Source organism: Lycorma delicatula, chromosome 7, assembly GCF_047948215.1.
Source record: "Lycorma delicatula isolate Av1 chromosome 7, ASM4794821v1, whole genome shotgun sequence".
Taxonomy (NCBI): domain Eukaryota; kingdom Metazoa; phylum Arthropoda; class Insecta; order Hemiptera; family Fulgoridae; genus Lycorma; species Lycorma delicatula.
Genome location: NC_134461.1, coordinates 24,434,543 through 24,451,363, shown reverse-complemented (window position 1 = coordinate 24,451,363; position 16,821 = coordinate 24,434,543). Strand labels below are relative to the sequence as shown.

Below are 16,821 nucleotides of genomic sequence, written 5' to 3'. Positions count from 1 at the left end.
ATGAATTTTAAATTACACACACTTGAAAGAATGCTATTTTAATTTTCTTCCTTTATTAATTTTCTTAATATAAGATTTTTAAAGTTCATAATGATTCTCTAATAAGAATAAGATTAAGATTAACTGTTATCAAAACGTTTCTAAACTCTATCAAAAGATTTTTTATATACAAATAATATTATACACCAATAGTGCCATACTTAAAAAACTTAAAAGATTTTTGATAAATGTTACAAACATTAATTTTTTTCTTTAGAGTGGTAATAAATGTGTTTTTTTAAATCACAAATGCGATTAAACGACTTTTGGCAAATGTTACAAATATAATCTTCCTCTTTTGTATGAATATTAAGATGTCTCTTTAAATGACTTATTATTGAACGACTTTTAACAAAAGTTACAAATATATTTTTTCTCCTTAGTATGAATTCTTAAATGTGATTTTAAAGCAGAATTTTGATTAAAAGACTTCTGACAAAAATTACAAACATATTTTTTCTCTTTTGTGTGAATATTTAAATGTACTTTTAAAGCATTACTTTCACCGAAAGACTTCTGACAAAAGTTACAAACATATTTTTTCTCTTTTGTATGAATATTTACATGTCTCCTTAAATTGCTTCCGCAATTAAATGACTTTTGACAAAATTTACAAATATAATTTTTCACACCAGCAGTAGTATGAATATTAAAAATATGCATCTTTAAATAAGATTTATAATTAAATGACTTTTGACAAAAGTTACAAGTATAATTTTTCTCCTTTGTGTGAAAAATTAATATGCACCTTTAAATAAGAAATACTACTGAAACGTTTTTGGCAGAAATTACAATCATAATTTTTTGTTTTTGTATGAATATTTAAATGTGATTTTAAATTACCACTTTGATGAAAAGACTTCTGACAAAAGGTACAAACATATTTTTTCTCTTTTGTATGAATATTAAGATGTCTCTTTAAATAGCTTTTACAATTAAATGACATTTGACAAAAGTTACAAACATAATTTCTCTCATTTTTATGAATATAAAGATGTCTCGTTAAATTGCCTTTGTTATTAAATGACTTTTGACAAAATTTACATACATAATTTTGTATGTAAATTATATTATCTGTATTTAATTATATTATCTGTATGTAAATTATATATGTAAATTATTATCCTTCTTATGAGTAGCAAGATGGATATTTAAACGGTATTCAGAATTTAATGACTTATGACAAAAGTTACAAACATAATATTTCTTATTTTTATGCATTTTAAGATGCCTCGTTAAATTGCATCTGAAATTAAATGACTTTTGACACAATTTACATACATAATTTTTCTTTTTGTTATGTTATGAGAGTGGATCAAGTAAGCGATATACTGCCAGATAAGTCTATTACGCGATCTAGTTATGGGCTGAAGATTCCTTTTTCTACTGTTCACGACATCGGTCATAAGCGCTCCATTTGCAAGTGTACATTACAACTGCTTCTTCACATTAAACCAAATGATTGCCGCAATATCAGTTTGCTGCAGAGATAATCACCATATTGAAAACAATCTTAATAATATTTTATTTAGTGATGAGGGTTACTTTTCATATATTTGGGATAATTAAAGACAACTGTCAAATTTGTTGTACCGAAAACTCCATACAGTAATCAAGAATGAAAGGAACATACTGAAAGTAAGTGTCGGCTATGATGGGAAAAAATGATGTCACAGAACTGTTTTTTTTTTCATAGAGTCCACTGTGACAGGGCACACACACGTCTAGATGTTTCAAAAGTTTGCTGTTCCTCAGATTCCTGAAGGATTCAGTTTTCAACAAAATGGTGCTCCACACCACTTTTACCGAGAAATTAGCATGTTCCTGGACAACACTTAGCCAGATGTTGGATCAGATGAGAAGGTCCAACTGCAGTGATATCTCTCAGATATCACTTCTCTGGACGTTTTTGCTTTGGGTTTTATTAAAAGTTATACCAAAGAAAAGTTTGAGATTTGAATGATTTAACATAAAAAATTGTTAAAGGTGGTTGGTCTAATAATGCCGCAGATGCTCCCAAACACCTGGCAACAGTTAGATTATTGTCTAGGCATCTGACCAGCTAAAAAAGGTGCATACACTGAAGTTGACTAACCTACATTAAAACATGCCGAGTTGCTAAGTTTATTAAAAAAAAGAAGAAAGTTATTAAATTATATTAAGATTAGTTATTATTCTTAATATAAGATTTACTTTTAGTCTGGACATCTGCAGATTATTAAGTGTATATATAATAAAACAAAGAAAATATTACTTATAATTATATATTATAAATAATACAATGATAATAAATTTATAACTAAAATAAAATCACCTCATACTGCTTGGTTTTTTTTTAATTCTTGCAAATTAGCACTTTTGTGGTACACAACTTTTCATCAATGTATTTAATGTGTTTTATTAATAAAGTTTTAAATTCTTTTAAAAGGTTAATACATCTGATGAAGCGGTGCACACAGCAAAAATGCTAATAAGTATATTTACACATATAGGGTAAGAAACATAGAACTGAACTGAGAGAGCTTGAACTGCAGTTATTTGAATGTCACCTTTAACACTGCTTCTATTAACATCATTATTGGTTACGTATGTTACTACTCTAATCTACTGCTGTCAGTTGTAAACTATTTTACTTTACTTTACTGCAATAAGTTTTGTCCCTTGAGTAGTGATTTTCTGACAATGCCTTAACCCATTCCTGGGTTACTATTTTGGAAGCTACTCACTGTTCTTGAAACCTTAGCAGTTACATATCAAATATTTACTGAAAAATTTTTGAATAACAGAATCCCAGACAACAGTAGCATACACAATTCAGTTAGAAAAAGGCATACAACAAGGTTGAATGAATAATCCAAGAATTAAGAGAAAAAATAGGCCAAAAAAAGAAGAAAATTGTTTTAAACAATTTTCAACTGTTAAACAACTGATTTCCAATGAGTTAACCATTATATCAGCTTGGTGGGCTAAACACACACACACACACACACACACACACACACACACACACACACACACACACACACACACACACACACACACACACACACACACACACACACACACACACACACACACACACACACACACACACACACACACACACACACACACACACACACACACACACACACACACACACACACACACACACACACACACACACACACACACATTGAAATAAGCTGTATGTAATCAAAAATTTACATAATGAAAAGTTAATACAGTGGAGCACCAATTTTCCAGATATCCAACTAACTACACTTCTTAGTAATTTAAAAAAAAATTAATACATTATTTTAAAAATTTAAATACTATTCAAATAAATTTTTTCTTCAAAAGGACTTTTTTATCAATCTTTATTTTACAGGATTTTTTAACTGTCTCTTTGTAATTCATTTAGCAAAAACAATATGTATATCTAGGCATTTGTTAAACTAACCATAAAAGAAAATTTCTACACATAGCATTTTTTATACCAGTTACTGTTTTTTTTTTCTTACACTGTACATATATTCAAAATTTTATTTTAGTATTACTGAAATACATTTATCTTTCTATATACTTTTTTCCTTAGCGTGTTACCCATTAAATATTAGAATGATATGTACATCATATATAATAGCAGTTTTTTAAATTATCCTTTCCAATTATCCAGCTTTGGTCTTGCAACGGTCCATCTGGGTAATTGGTGTTCCATTGTATCTAATACCCTTACCTCTTCATTTTCAAGTTTTACATTTTCTAATTTAACCAAGTTGGTCTCTTCAATTGCTAAAGGATCTTTTTCAATATCATCATTAATAATATCCAGCAGTTCCTCTTTTGGTTTTACTAAATCTACTGGCTGCAATAAAAAACAAAAAATGAATTAAATACGTTTATGATTATTTGTATAATTTATAAAATAAAAATATATGTATCTCTAATACACTCACCATACACATTAACAGTGCAGCCACAGTTAAATTATTATTATGTGACTTTAACAGGGTTCCCACCGAATTTTAAGATTAGTTTTTCCTGACACCCATAATCTTATGCTACAGAGCTGTAGAGCAAAAATGGTTTATCATATAAATACAATGTTTTTATCTCCTTTTCAATGTAATCCCTATCAGTTTTATTGCACTTGTCCAATTTTTTTACGAGTCTTAAAGCCATTTTTTATCTCAAAGCCACTTTTATACTTTTCTTTCTTTACCTCGTCATTGTCATTGAATTTGATGCCAAGCAAAGCTTCTTTCATCAGATCAAAAACATAAAAATCTGAAGAGGCAAGGTCAGGAAGTAGGAACTCCTAACCCAATTTGCCAATAATTTCCAGCGTCAGTTGGGCCATATGAGGGGTTGAGTGTTGTCTTGAAGAAGAAGCATGCCCTTCTTTCCTCTGCCATCACAGACATTTCCTCTTCAACCTGGGCTTGACTTTGTTCTCAATCATGGTCGATAATATAGGCAGTTGATAGTGTATTGCTCCTCCAAATAATCACAGAAAATCGGACCATGGGCACTCCAAAAGATAGTTAACATGACCTTACGAGCCGATGTGTTTGTGTTTTGAATTTCTTATGGACAGGTGATTCAGGAAGTTTCCACTGCATGCTTTGACGCTTGGACTCTGGCTCAAAATGATGTATCAAAGTTTCATTACAGGTTAAAATCCTGTTCAAAAATGCATCACCTTCGTTATTTGGGCTATTAGGCTATTTTTTGTGATAAACTGTTTCAGTAAATTATCGCAAAGTACAAAAGAAAACAATAATTAACAAGGTTTTTTGCATAAAATGAAAATCATGGTAACTATAAATAACATAGATAAAAAATAAAAATTAATTAATCCAATTTTTAAAAATAATTGGCTCACACCTAAGATTGTATAAAAATTTTTCACAAAAACCAGCCTACAATATTTTGCAAAGTAAACAAAAAAAAAATATTTAAAAAAATATTTTATGCAGGTTTACATTTAAATCATTTGTGTAAGTAAATAGATAGCTAGGCTGGGTAAATCTGATACTTATTATTCAGCAATAATCAATATGCCTTACTAATTAAAAATAATTATTAACATGGAAGTTAGAACAAGCATGAATAGTAAAATGTAACTTTGTTCACGAGCCAAAAAATATTAAAACAGTATAAAAGTTTCGAATAAAAGATCGGTCAAAATTAACTACAAACGTAACGTATTGTCACTTACAGTTTTATATTATTTAGATAACATAATTAGTATGAATTAAAACAGTAAATAAGTAATGGGGTTCAAAAACTCACATTCATATTAAAAACAATTAAGAAAATTATATGTCATTACTTACTTGTAGTAAAGGACCACGGCGGAAAATAGTATTTCATTATTCATTTTATTTACTTTATATTATTTGTTTTGGTATTTTGCAAAATCAGTCAGTAGATCTATTAAATTATTTATCTTAGTAAGCATTCAAGTAAGATTATTTAGACTAACAAATTAATCTGCATCGTTAAATTCAATATTATTAGCCGTTAACACTGCCACCAAAAAGGACGCTAACTATAAACAAGAACGTCACACGATGTATTTAACGCGTTTTCTCGCTGCTTGTGGGAGATGTAGAAAATAATCTTAAACGGCTGCCATATTTAACGCGTTTTTTAAAATCAACGCGGGAAGCAAGTCAAATGAAAGTGTTATAAATGTATTAAAAAACAATATTATTCTGGAACTTATCAAAACCTAATAAAGAGTTAAGATTATTATACCTAATTAGAAAAATATGCAAACAAAATCCAGTTACAAATTTCATATAATAGATTCCAATAATAAAAGTAGAATCCAAACCATGAAAATTTCAGAATTACAATCAAAAGGGTAGAAAAGTTTAAATATTTAGGTAAAATAATTACCCTGAATTTTTTAGAAAGAAAAAGAAATAAAAGCCAGAACACAAAAATGAAAGTGGCTTTCATCTTACAGAAACATAGAATAAAAGATTCTTATTAAAAAGCACATAATTAAGACACTATAAAACCATAGTTTTACCAGACGTGTTGGGTGTTATATAGTATGGAAGGCCTACACAGAGCTGCTTAGTTAAATCTAGTAATTGCCAAAAAAAATTATTTTAAAAAACTCTACGGCCAAAACTCAAAGATAATATTTATAAATTAAGCAAATCTTAAGAAATTTACCAACATACAATTAGAAAAAGAACTCAAATTTTATGGTCACTTAAATCGAATGTCAGAAACTAAATTAATAAAATAAATATTTAACTTTTTTTGAGAAAAGATAAACCAAATAAGCTAGTTAAAAAAAATTGAACATCTCAAATTATTAAATGTTTCCAAAAAAATAATTTTTGATGAAATCTTTCAGAAAACTAGTGGATGAATCTACATTTCCACAAAAACAGAAAAGAAAACACAGTGAATGGATCAAAGAAAGGAGAGAAAAGTTTAGGGAAAAAATGAAACAATTTGGAAAAGAAAGAACCGAGGAACTATGCATGGGTGATCCTTTGAAGGTCTGATCGCAAACAAAAAAATTAAATAACAAGATATGTTTAAACATTTGAAATGTAGTCTAGCTTATCAGAAACAAAACAGAATCAATCTGTTATGACACTCTTGGCTATTGATCCTACACATTATTTTATTTATTAGTCCACATCTTTTTTGCACTGACAACAGGATTCACACGTTTATACATTGAACCACCCAATTGAATGACTGTAATTACCAAATTTATCAGGAACATCAAAATAAAAGATCTTATGCAGATTCAATTTATAATTTCATCCCTATTAAGATGTCAAATTAAAATAACTTTATCAAAAACTCAAGAATTATTAAGACTTATATTTTTTTTAAACTATATTTTCTATAATTTAACTTAAACCAAAACTTTTTTTTAAACTATAACAGAAGTGGCTTCTTCAGAACAAAAAATATAGTACATTTAATAACTAATTCAGAGTTGGGTCTTACTGTGACAACGTCTTATCTGTACAAGCGTTTTCATGAAAAGAATTTCATTTAAAAACATTTCATAACAATGAAAAAACATTGAAAAGTTTTGTTTTTTTTAAAATAATGATTGCACATAGTCATATAGTTTAAAACAGTTATTTTGAAGACACTTAATGGTTCACATTAACTGAAGCCCATTAAGTAACAGAACCACCTATGAACTCACCCATTTACTTCTGCTGGATTATTCAATTCTATGATAGTTTATGATAAAAACATCATGAAGTATTATTTATAAATATTATATTCAATCAAAAAGTGAAATTACCACAATAAAAAACAGTATTTTTGCCTTAAGTCTTATACTGTTCGAAAGGCCTATAGAATTTCTTAGGAAAAAATAATAAAAGTTGTAAATATACAAATATGTAAATAGAGCAAATAACTAACACTTTTAGGCAGTAAAATAAGATAAGAAATCCAGAAAGAAAAACACCAGAAAGTTTAGAAATTGAATTACAATGTTACAAATTAAAGTTGATGATTTTGTACCCTAAAAAAATGAGTTTAAAATATCCGTTCTCAAAGTGGGTGATAATGCTCCCTTGTAAGCACTGGAGGCAATCTGGGGGGCTCACAGAAAATTGGGGGTGTTCAGGCAGTCTAAAAAGGCTAACTGATTAAAAAAAAAAAGGCAAAAATTATGTTTTTCTGATATTTCAAACTAAATACCTACTACACTAGTAGAAAAATTGTTAATATGCTATCACTATTGCTACATAACTATACACAATTAACATTTTTCTGAAAGCAATTTTAATAAAAATACTTCTAAATATGATTAAATATGTGTTTTCATTGCTCATTTAAAATGTTAAGTTTCAACTTAGAAATAGGCTATGCCACATTTAAAAACTAATTGCAATTTGTTTTTAAGAGCGTATCTTAAAAACACCAATTGCAATTATTATTTTTAACAGATGGTAAGTTTAAAAATATTGGGGGCACTAGAAAAGTTTTGATTTTCAATATGGGCCAGTGGGTGAAAATTTTGAGAATCAATGGTTTAAAAGAACATTACTACAAGATTACTATAACATATAAAAGAAGCATCATGAATATTTTCACTGTACAACTAGGCTAGCCAGGGGTTTGTAACCTTCATCATTTGGCCACTAGCATTTTACTTTATAATCTTCAATTTCCAGGATCTTACTCTGCACAATGTTGTGGAGTAATCCAACGGTAAGGAGTTGTAGGGTATCGTCTTACCCAAACCTCCCTCCCACTGCTGAGTTGGTTATAATTTAGTAACAAAAAGAATGATCTACTATAAAAGATATGAGAAGATATAATGTTAAGAATTAATTAACATGTTATACTAATTAAACACACTGAGATCAAAAGATAAGTAGAATTTTGGAAAAGTTTTTAAACATAACTTGGAACAAATAAAAATACATTTTGAATTGTTTTGTAAAAGAGGAAAATTAAAATTTGTTTTAAATCAATTTAACAAAATTACTTCCCTTGCAGAAAAACTGATTCATTAACTTCTTCCATTTTCCTTAAAAATCTGAATTCTAGTTTTAATTCTCTAAATACATTTGTTTTACATTTACTTTTAATGGGTCAAAAAAACACGTCCATACTCATACTCTCTCTTCCTCTCCCTCTATATATCTCTCTTTCACATAGACAAGCACGATTTGTAGAAGCAGATAATAAAAAAGAAACTATTAGATAATAATTTAAGTAAAAATTTAATTGTAGGCTGTACTTAAGAATTTATATTTATACGAACAACGACCACGCTATGCTCCTAAAAAATTAATATAATTACAATTCCGCTCCGATCACCGCGATACAAAAAAACTTAAATGATACAATTATACTCAGTAATTTTATTAATCCGACTATCAATTATCCGGACTTCCGCATTCATTTATCCGTAAAATATGCACATATTTTTTATTGTAAAATTTACTTTTATGAATTATTAATAGTATCAAAAAAAACTTCCTTTGTTGGAAAATAGAAAAGTAAATATATTCAAAATAAACATATTCATTAATTAACATCTATCAAAATCTCGATTATCCGTACCTCCATTCTCAAAAGCTTACCAGTAAGTAATTTGAAAATATATAATTAAAGATACTAAATAATCTGCTGAACCGAACGGTAGATAACGAGTTTTGACACTAGCACCGCACCTAATCATTCTTCTCGGACTCCGTTACTGAAGAAGAGACACTAATTACAATTGAATTGTTGCGAGTATCATTAAGGAGGGTAAAATATATTTACGGATTCTAACCAGGTACTTTCGGATTGGACAATAAATGTTCTACTACTGAGCTATCTTCACCAAACTTTCTCTCTCTCTCTCTCTCTCTAGAGGGCTATAGTCCCGAACGAAGTGGTCGGGCGATTATGTTCATTAGTTTATTTGTCAGTACATAGAGATATTACTGTTAATCCTAATGAAGTTTTAGATATTATGGCGAGAAATAAAAATCGACGATTAGCTTTATAATAATTCATAATTTTTATTGGAGTGTAAATGTGCGAGTGTGTAGTATAATGTGATTATGAAAAAAATTATATAATAACATTATGATTCTTATTTGCGTAGTAAATTATGTATTAAATCTAAGCATATGTTTCGCGTTTCTCAAGTGCAAGAAAGTATAAAAAACCGTTTCAATATAAAATAATTTTCATTATTATTATTATTATTATTATTTTATGATCTCATCAGCACCCTACACAATATGTAATGTTAAATTACATAAACTTTAAAATACGTATAATATAAAAGATTAATACAATGTTGACTCTTGTGTTTATTTTAATAATCAGTTTTAAAATAAAAATGTTGCTGAAAGGTGCCGAATCCCAGACAGCCTTTGTATTTTGAATATGCTAAAATATTAATTTCATAATAAAAAAAATAAAAAATAATTTAAGGTTGATATGCTGTCGATTCAAATTTGTTAATAGATGCATTTTGACCCGTCAGTAGAGTATTTGTTTTAGTAAACGCGGAAGACATAACAATTTTTATTCACCCGCTGTCTATCTATATGTAACATATGTAGCAACGGTTGTTAGGAAACCGAATTCCATTCCTCACTCGTCTACTACAACCTTTCAAGGTTAGACAGCTATGTATCTGCCAACGTCTGTTTGTAAGTCTGGCAACAGCGGTTGCTAGGAAACCGAATCCTCCCTTCCTCATTTCCACTACATACAAACGTTCAAGGTTACACAGTTAGAACGTAAATGCATCACTTTATTACTGTAATTTATAAAATTATAACTAACCAAAAATATAAAATTAAACAAATTTCTGTCCAAAACGAGAATCAACTCAAATCTTCAATTAGCGGTTGCCGTAACATCTCGGCAACCGCTCGTCCGATTTTCACGATTCAAACGGCGTATGTATCGGCAGGTCGAGTGCTAAGTGTTTAACGCATCGCATACACTCTTGATCGACCGGATGTTGAATATCCGGAAATTAAATCGTTTAGTCCTATGTTTTGATTGCACTCACCCACCGTAAAACGTACAGATCCGATCTTTCGATAAATACGCTCAAACCTGTGCGCTAGCGCAGCTGTAAATTATAAACTTATGAAGAGTAAAAAACAGAAAATAAAAAATATATAAAAGAAGTTTTTAAAAACCACTCTTATATTAAATGCCATAAAACGTTGAAAGAAAAAAAATTAAAACATCGCTCTTAAATTAAACGCACTAAAAGTAAAAAATAATTTTACGACGGTATCTCAGAATGGATTTGACAACAAGCTTTGGTGGTGATATGTAAGATTACGTGAAAGTCACAGCTTCAAATTAAAAATTTGATGTCTGCCAATTTTTTTCTTATGCGTGATGAATGACCTAAAGAGTGGGGGGGGGGGGCACACACGCATAAGAAAAAATTGGCAAAAACATCAAATTTTTAATTTGAAGCTACGACTTTCACATAATCTTAAATATCACAATAAAAGTTTGTTGTCAAATCCATTCTGAGATACCGTCCTAAAATTATTTTTTATTTTTAGTGAGTTTAATTTAAGAGCGATGTTTTAAATTTTTTTTTCATATTGTTTATTTATTTGTGTCATTGTTTTTCTTCACAAAATAATGAACTATAACCAAAAATCCAAACTCTCGGTCGAATACATTAATGGGAAAAAACGGACCATGGGGTTGGAAATGGGGTGTTTTTTCGAAATAAACAATATATCGTTATAACTTTCTTATTAAGTAAAATATCGAATTTGTTTAAAGTTCCTACTATTCTTTGGATAAGGGCCTAAAACTTATATAAGTAAATTTTTTTGATATCACCAACTATTAACCCAGAGGGTGGAAAAATGGGGTTTTGAAGACAAAAAAAATCATACCTCCCTTAATAGGCACAGTATCGAATCAATTTAAAGTGGTCATTAGTCCTCTAAAAATTACCTAAAACTTTTGTCTTAAACAATTTTTGATATGACCAACCCTTACGGCAAGGAAATTGTAGGAAGATGGGCTTGTCGTATGCTAAACATGTGAAACTTTTTTCACTTGCAACCATTGTCGTATTGAGTAAATTTGAAGTTTTTCTTTAATTTAAGGTGGAAATATTTTTTATCTCCTACTTAGCACCGGTGAGATCTAACTCCGCCTTCCGGCGTGCGAAGGGGTTTTTTTTTTTATAATACTTTACGAGACAAAAATTTATATCCCCCTTAATAGGCATAGTATCGAATCGGTTTAAAGTGGTCGTTAGTCCTCTAAAAATTACCTAAAACTTTTGTCTGAAACAATTTTTGATATGACCAACCCTTACGGCAAGGGATGACCAAAATATTGCTGGAATTCTAAGATGGGGCTCGTCGTATGCTAAACATGTGAAACTTTTATCAGTCATATTCAATACCTGCATTCAATACGGTGTTACTTTCAATATAATTTATTATAAATTTATTTTTTAAATGTAATTAATAATTTTTTTCACTAAAAAATGCTTTAAATTTTTATTTTCAATTAGAATTGTATTATCTTAAATTAATTTCAGTGATTTTCTGAGGAAAACGGATTATTAAACGTAATTAAATAAGTGAAAATCAAAGTTTAAGTGAAAAGTTATTCTCTTTAATATTTTATGTAATTATAATTTCCGCAAGATTGACAATAAGTTTTAAAAATAACAAAAATAATTTAATATTAGACAACGCATAATGGTCTATTGTTAAAAAAAAATTGATAGTGAATTAAACAGTTTGCGAACCAAAGTTTAGATGATAATTTTTCATCATAGTTTTGTTGTTTAAAAATAGTGCTTGTTGAATGTCAATCAAGGTCGTTGCCGTAGTGGTGCGAAGGCAGAGAAACATTATGAGTGTAAGTAAAAAACTTGAAACGCAACCAGCCGTCTGTCTTGTATTTACTGTCGGATAATAATCGGTAGATTACTCAAACACAGTCAGTTAATGCTTCGAGGGAACAGTGTGTTTAACCTATCTAATCCACTAGTAACCGTCATCCAACTTTTCTATTTATTGAGATATTACTGATTACAGTGAGTTTTATTTATTTTTTTTAATATTATTACAATTTTTTAAACAATAATTTGCAATTGTTTTATTCTTTGTTTGTATTATTCAAATAAAATACGAGTAAATTAAGCAATCTTTTTAATAGAAATTCTTTCATAGAAAGATTAGAATTACTAAAGAGAACATACTTCAGTATAATGTAAATTTACTTCAAGTTACCTTAAATAAAATTTCACACACACAAGATTTTATTAAGTGCGATATTACACAGAAAACCGTCTTTATTTACACACTATAAACTACCAGTCATTGTATTTACTAAATTAGTGTACTCAAATACTCCATTTTTTAATATTTATTAGATTAAAAATGTTAGAACCCAGTTTACACTTGTTTATTTTTACAAAATAAATTAATTATTTATCTTAATACTGTATCAAATAGCAGAGAAACATAATCGAAAAAATAAATAAAACGAAACAAGTTATATGTTTGGTTATCTGACCCTTAATTAACAAAGGAAATAAAATATATGGTATATCGAATTTAACTGTACTTTCTTTCCAAAAAGAAACAGTTTTGAAATATGGAATTTAACATTTAATTTTATATATATCAACAAGTTGTAAGTCTGGTAACGAGAATGAAGCGTGATAAGCAAGAATTCGCATCGGTAACATTATCAAAAATATACTGTTTGCTGGAGCTCCTGGGTTTGACTCCCAAATAGTATACTATTTGTTCACCGATCTCATTCGTGTCGTAAAAATATTCATAAATGAATGAATGTACACTCAGGAATAATACAATAAACGTTTGAAAAACCCTTATTTTTACTAGGAATGAAAGTAACAAATAAACATCTTAATAAATTTGTAAAAATATTTTTATAAATTTACTGGCTGTACTTTTTATGAAACATAAATATGTACATCTTTTTATGTAACATCTCTTTCCTCTCTTACAATTATTTTTTTATTAAAATATGATCGGTAGTGAGTTTGTAAAAGAGCAACCAATACTTTGTAATTCACGTAAGGTTCAGAGTTCGACTCCCGGTAAGGGCTCGGTATCATTACATACATTTTCCAAATTTAATTTATCTACTTTTTAGTTAATTAAAAAAAAAATCGTAAAATTGTTGAAAATATATAGTCGATCATTTTTTTTTAAAGAAGAAAATGATTTTTAGGAAGATTTAATGACCTTTAGATCGATCGGTTGGTAAATTAACCGACTGATACACCGATAATCCTGGGTTCGAATCCCGGCATCATTCGGCATATCTTCTCGGTCACAAATCATCTCGTTAACTACTCATAATTAAAAATTTAAACAGAAATTACTCGTAAATTATACGAAAATTAATTTTTCCTTGAAAATATTCAGAACGAGCGTTAAAATATTTTAAATTTTATTCGTAACATTTAAAAAAATATTTACCGGTAATTTTTTTAATTGATTTTCCTTTTAAAGTGTATTATAAGGCACAAAAAAATCGCTTCAGTGGGCTGACTGGATCAAACAACCTGCTAACATGTCGAAGGTTCTGGTTTGATTCCAGGAACGGGTTCAGCGATTCTTATCAGCAGTGATTTATCTAATTAATTATGTGTTTAAGAAGGAATTATGCATCACAAATATATATGGTAAACTGTTTTTCATTTTGAGACATTCCTAGCGTACTGTTAGATTTTGTAGTAAAACTATCAGAATAATAGTAATTTAAGGGGAATAGGCAGTGTCACGAAATTATCATAGGTCTTTCACTCAGGAAGACATTTTTAAATTGTGAATGATTCTGAGATCGGCCCGTTAGATCTTGAGATTATCCAGGACAAACTAATTGTGTCTTCCTGGACAAACATTCTAACTTCCTGGAACGATGGCCGGTAGTTTCATGCGTCTAGGTCCAACCGTACTCGAGATACGTCCTTTTCTCAAATATTTTTTGTATTTGATGATGAAATAAAATACAGATAAGTATTTATTATCTAGTAACCGTTCAGTTAACAGTTCTGATCGCTTTTAAATTTATAACGATTTTTGAAAATAAATCGGGCATCATTACTTTCAGCGAAATCGGGAAGATATGTGATAAAAGGTTTTAAATTTTTTTTTATTGTTGAGATAGCTAATGAACTTTATCTTATATATATTATACATAAGAAACTGGTAATATCTTATATTAAATGATTTCTAAAAAAGAGCGTATCTCAAAAAACGGCGCGTCTAGACGATTTTTAACGCAATTTTGAAAGGCTTGTTCAAAAGGGTACTTTCCAAGTTCCTGGAACGATAGCCAGTAGTTTCATGCGTCTAGGTCCAACCGTTCTCGAGATACCACCGCAAGCGAAATTCGCATATGTCAATTCACCTCGTGTAAATGAATGAAAGGTATTTTCATGCGACTTTTTAAATTTATAAATTTTCTCACGATCGGCATAAGTATTTTGTGTAGATATTCCCGTAGTAGATTCGTTTATAATTGTACGTACCAGTTATAAAATGGTGAGGGAGAATAAGGCTATTTTTCTTTATTATGATAAAGGCTGTCGGGCGTAGTTATGGATTCATCACACATGCGTACATGAGTGTGAAGGATAAATGTGGATTATGAAAAAAATGATATACTAATATTATGATTCTTATTTTCGTAGTAAATGATGTATTAAATCTAAGCGTATGTTTTGTATTTTTCAAGTGCAGTAAAGTATAAAAAACAGTTTCAATATAAAATTATTTTCATTATTATTACTATTATCTCATCATCATCATCAGCCCCCTTAGCCTCCCCCGAAAAAACTCCTAGCTACGTGCTTCTCTGTCACTCTCTCTCTGTGTGTGTGTGTGTGTGTGTGTGTGTGTGTGTGTGTGTGTGTGTGTATAAAATCTCTCACTCACTCTCTCACTCTCTCTCTCGCTGTGTGTGTGATCGTTATTTTTCTCATCACGGTCTGTCGTTTCAAACAGAAAAAAAAGAAAATTCGGTAACCTAACTTGTGTATATTAAGACAAAAATAAAGCAAATTTTTTAATTAATTTAAAAATGGTTTAATTGAGTATTTGTTTTTGTAACGCGAAAGAGAGTAACAATTTTTTTCAAAAAAAAAAAAAAAAAAATGAAATGAGACACGATAATATTTAGTAACATGCCACTAAATGAACACTAACATTTTAGCCGAGCGGTAGCGTCTCGGTCTTTCCTACGAAGATCCCGGGTTCGAATCCCGGTCAGGCATGGTATTTTCACAGTCTACAAAATTCAAATTTGTATCATTTTATTTTATCCTCTGACGCAATACCTAATGTTGGTCTAAGAGGCTAAAAAAAATCTGATGAGAACATCACATATCTTCATTTTTTACGCCTATTAAATTACATATACGCATTTTTTTTTTTAAATGAAATGTACATAAAATTTTATTTCATTAACTTCTGATATTTTTTCATTTAAAAAATGTTTTTTTATTGTTATTGAATTATAATTTATTGTATTTTTTTTTTAAATCAGATGTTAATAATTATTAATAAATCAATATATTTAAATTAAAAAAAAAGAGAGATGAAGTCTGATTCGAACCTAGGTGCCTTCCTCTTGTAAGATCCAAATAATTCATTAATTAAAATTTTATTTGGCTATAACTCTGGAACCGATGAAAATAATTATCACTTATATCGTTGAAAAACTCTCAATGAGGATTTATTATTGCAATTAAGAAAAAGTCCAGAATCCAATTTTTTTTTTTGATTTTGGGCTGTTTTGGACACTTTTAGCCCGGTCGATTGCAATCAAAAGGGAGGTGCAAAACTAGATGTTATAACAGTCTTAAATCCAAAATTTAAACATGCTACGGCTAATCGTTTTTAAGTTATGCGAGATAACATACGTACGTAAAGACGTCATGCCGAAACTATTCAAAATGGATTCAGGAACGGTCAAGATGGATATTTCCGTTGAAATCTGAAAAACGAAATTTTTCGCGATCACAATACTTTCTTTACTTCGTACAATTAAGTTTAAAAAAAAAAAAAAATTAAATTTTTTGTGCTATATGACAGCTAATAAGAAAAAAGTTTAACTTAAAATGTCTAAACGAAGGTAGATTAGTTCACACATTACTTAATCTTAGTATTATTAATAAATAAATAGATCTCATCTCTCTCTTACTGTGTGTGTGTGTGTGTGTGTGTGTGTGTGTGTGTGTGTGTGTGTGTGTGTGTGTGTGTGTGTGTGTGTGTGTGTTTGGGCGCGTGCGTATTTGTA

At 29.3% G+C, this 16,821-nt stretch overlaps 2 protein-coding genes across 4 annotated transcripts in view; one reads left to right on the top strand and one right to left on the bottom strand.

The window, feature by feature from the left end:
• The window catches only part of LOC142327593 (uncharacterized), a 40,100-nt gene extending 34,525 nt beyond the window's left edge, over positions 1 to 5,575 (bottom strand). The window contains exons 1-2 of the mRNA XM_075370772.1: positions 5,361 to 5,575; positions 3,758 to 3,886 (exon numbers count right to left, since the gene is read on the bottom strand). The gene's annotated coding sequence lies outside the window, so the exon portion shown is untranslated. The remainder of the gene's footprint in view (positions 1 to 3,757; positions 3,887 to 5,360) is intronic.
• Positions 5,576 to 12,453: 6,878 nt separating this feature from the next.
• LOC142327594 (uncharacterized) overlaps positions 12,454 to 16,821 on the top strand; it is a 105,071-nt gene continuing 100,703 nt past the window's right edge. For all 3 annotated transcript variants that reach the window (XM_075370777.1, XM_075370775.1, XM_075370773.1), the window contains exon 1: positions 12,454 to 12,577. The gene's annotated coding sequence lies outside the window, so the exon portion shown is untranslated. The remainder of the gene's footprint in view (positions 12,578 to 16,821) is intronic.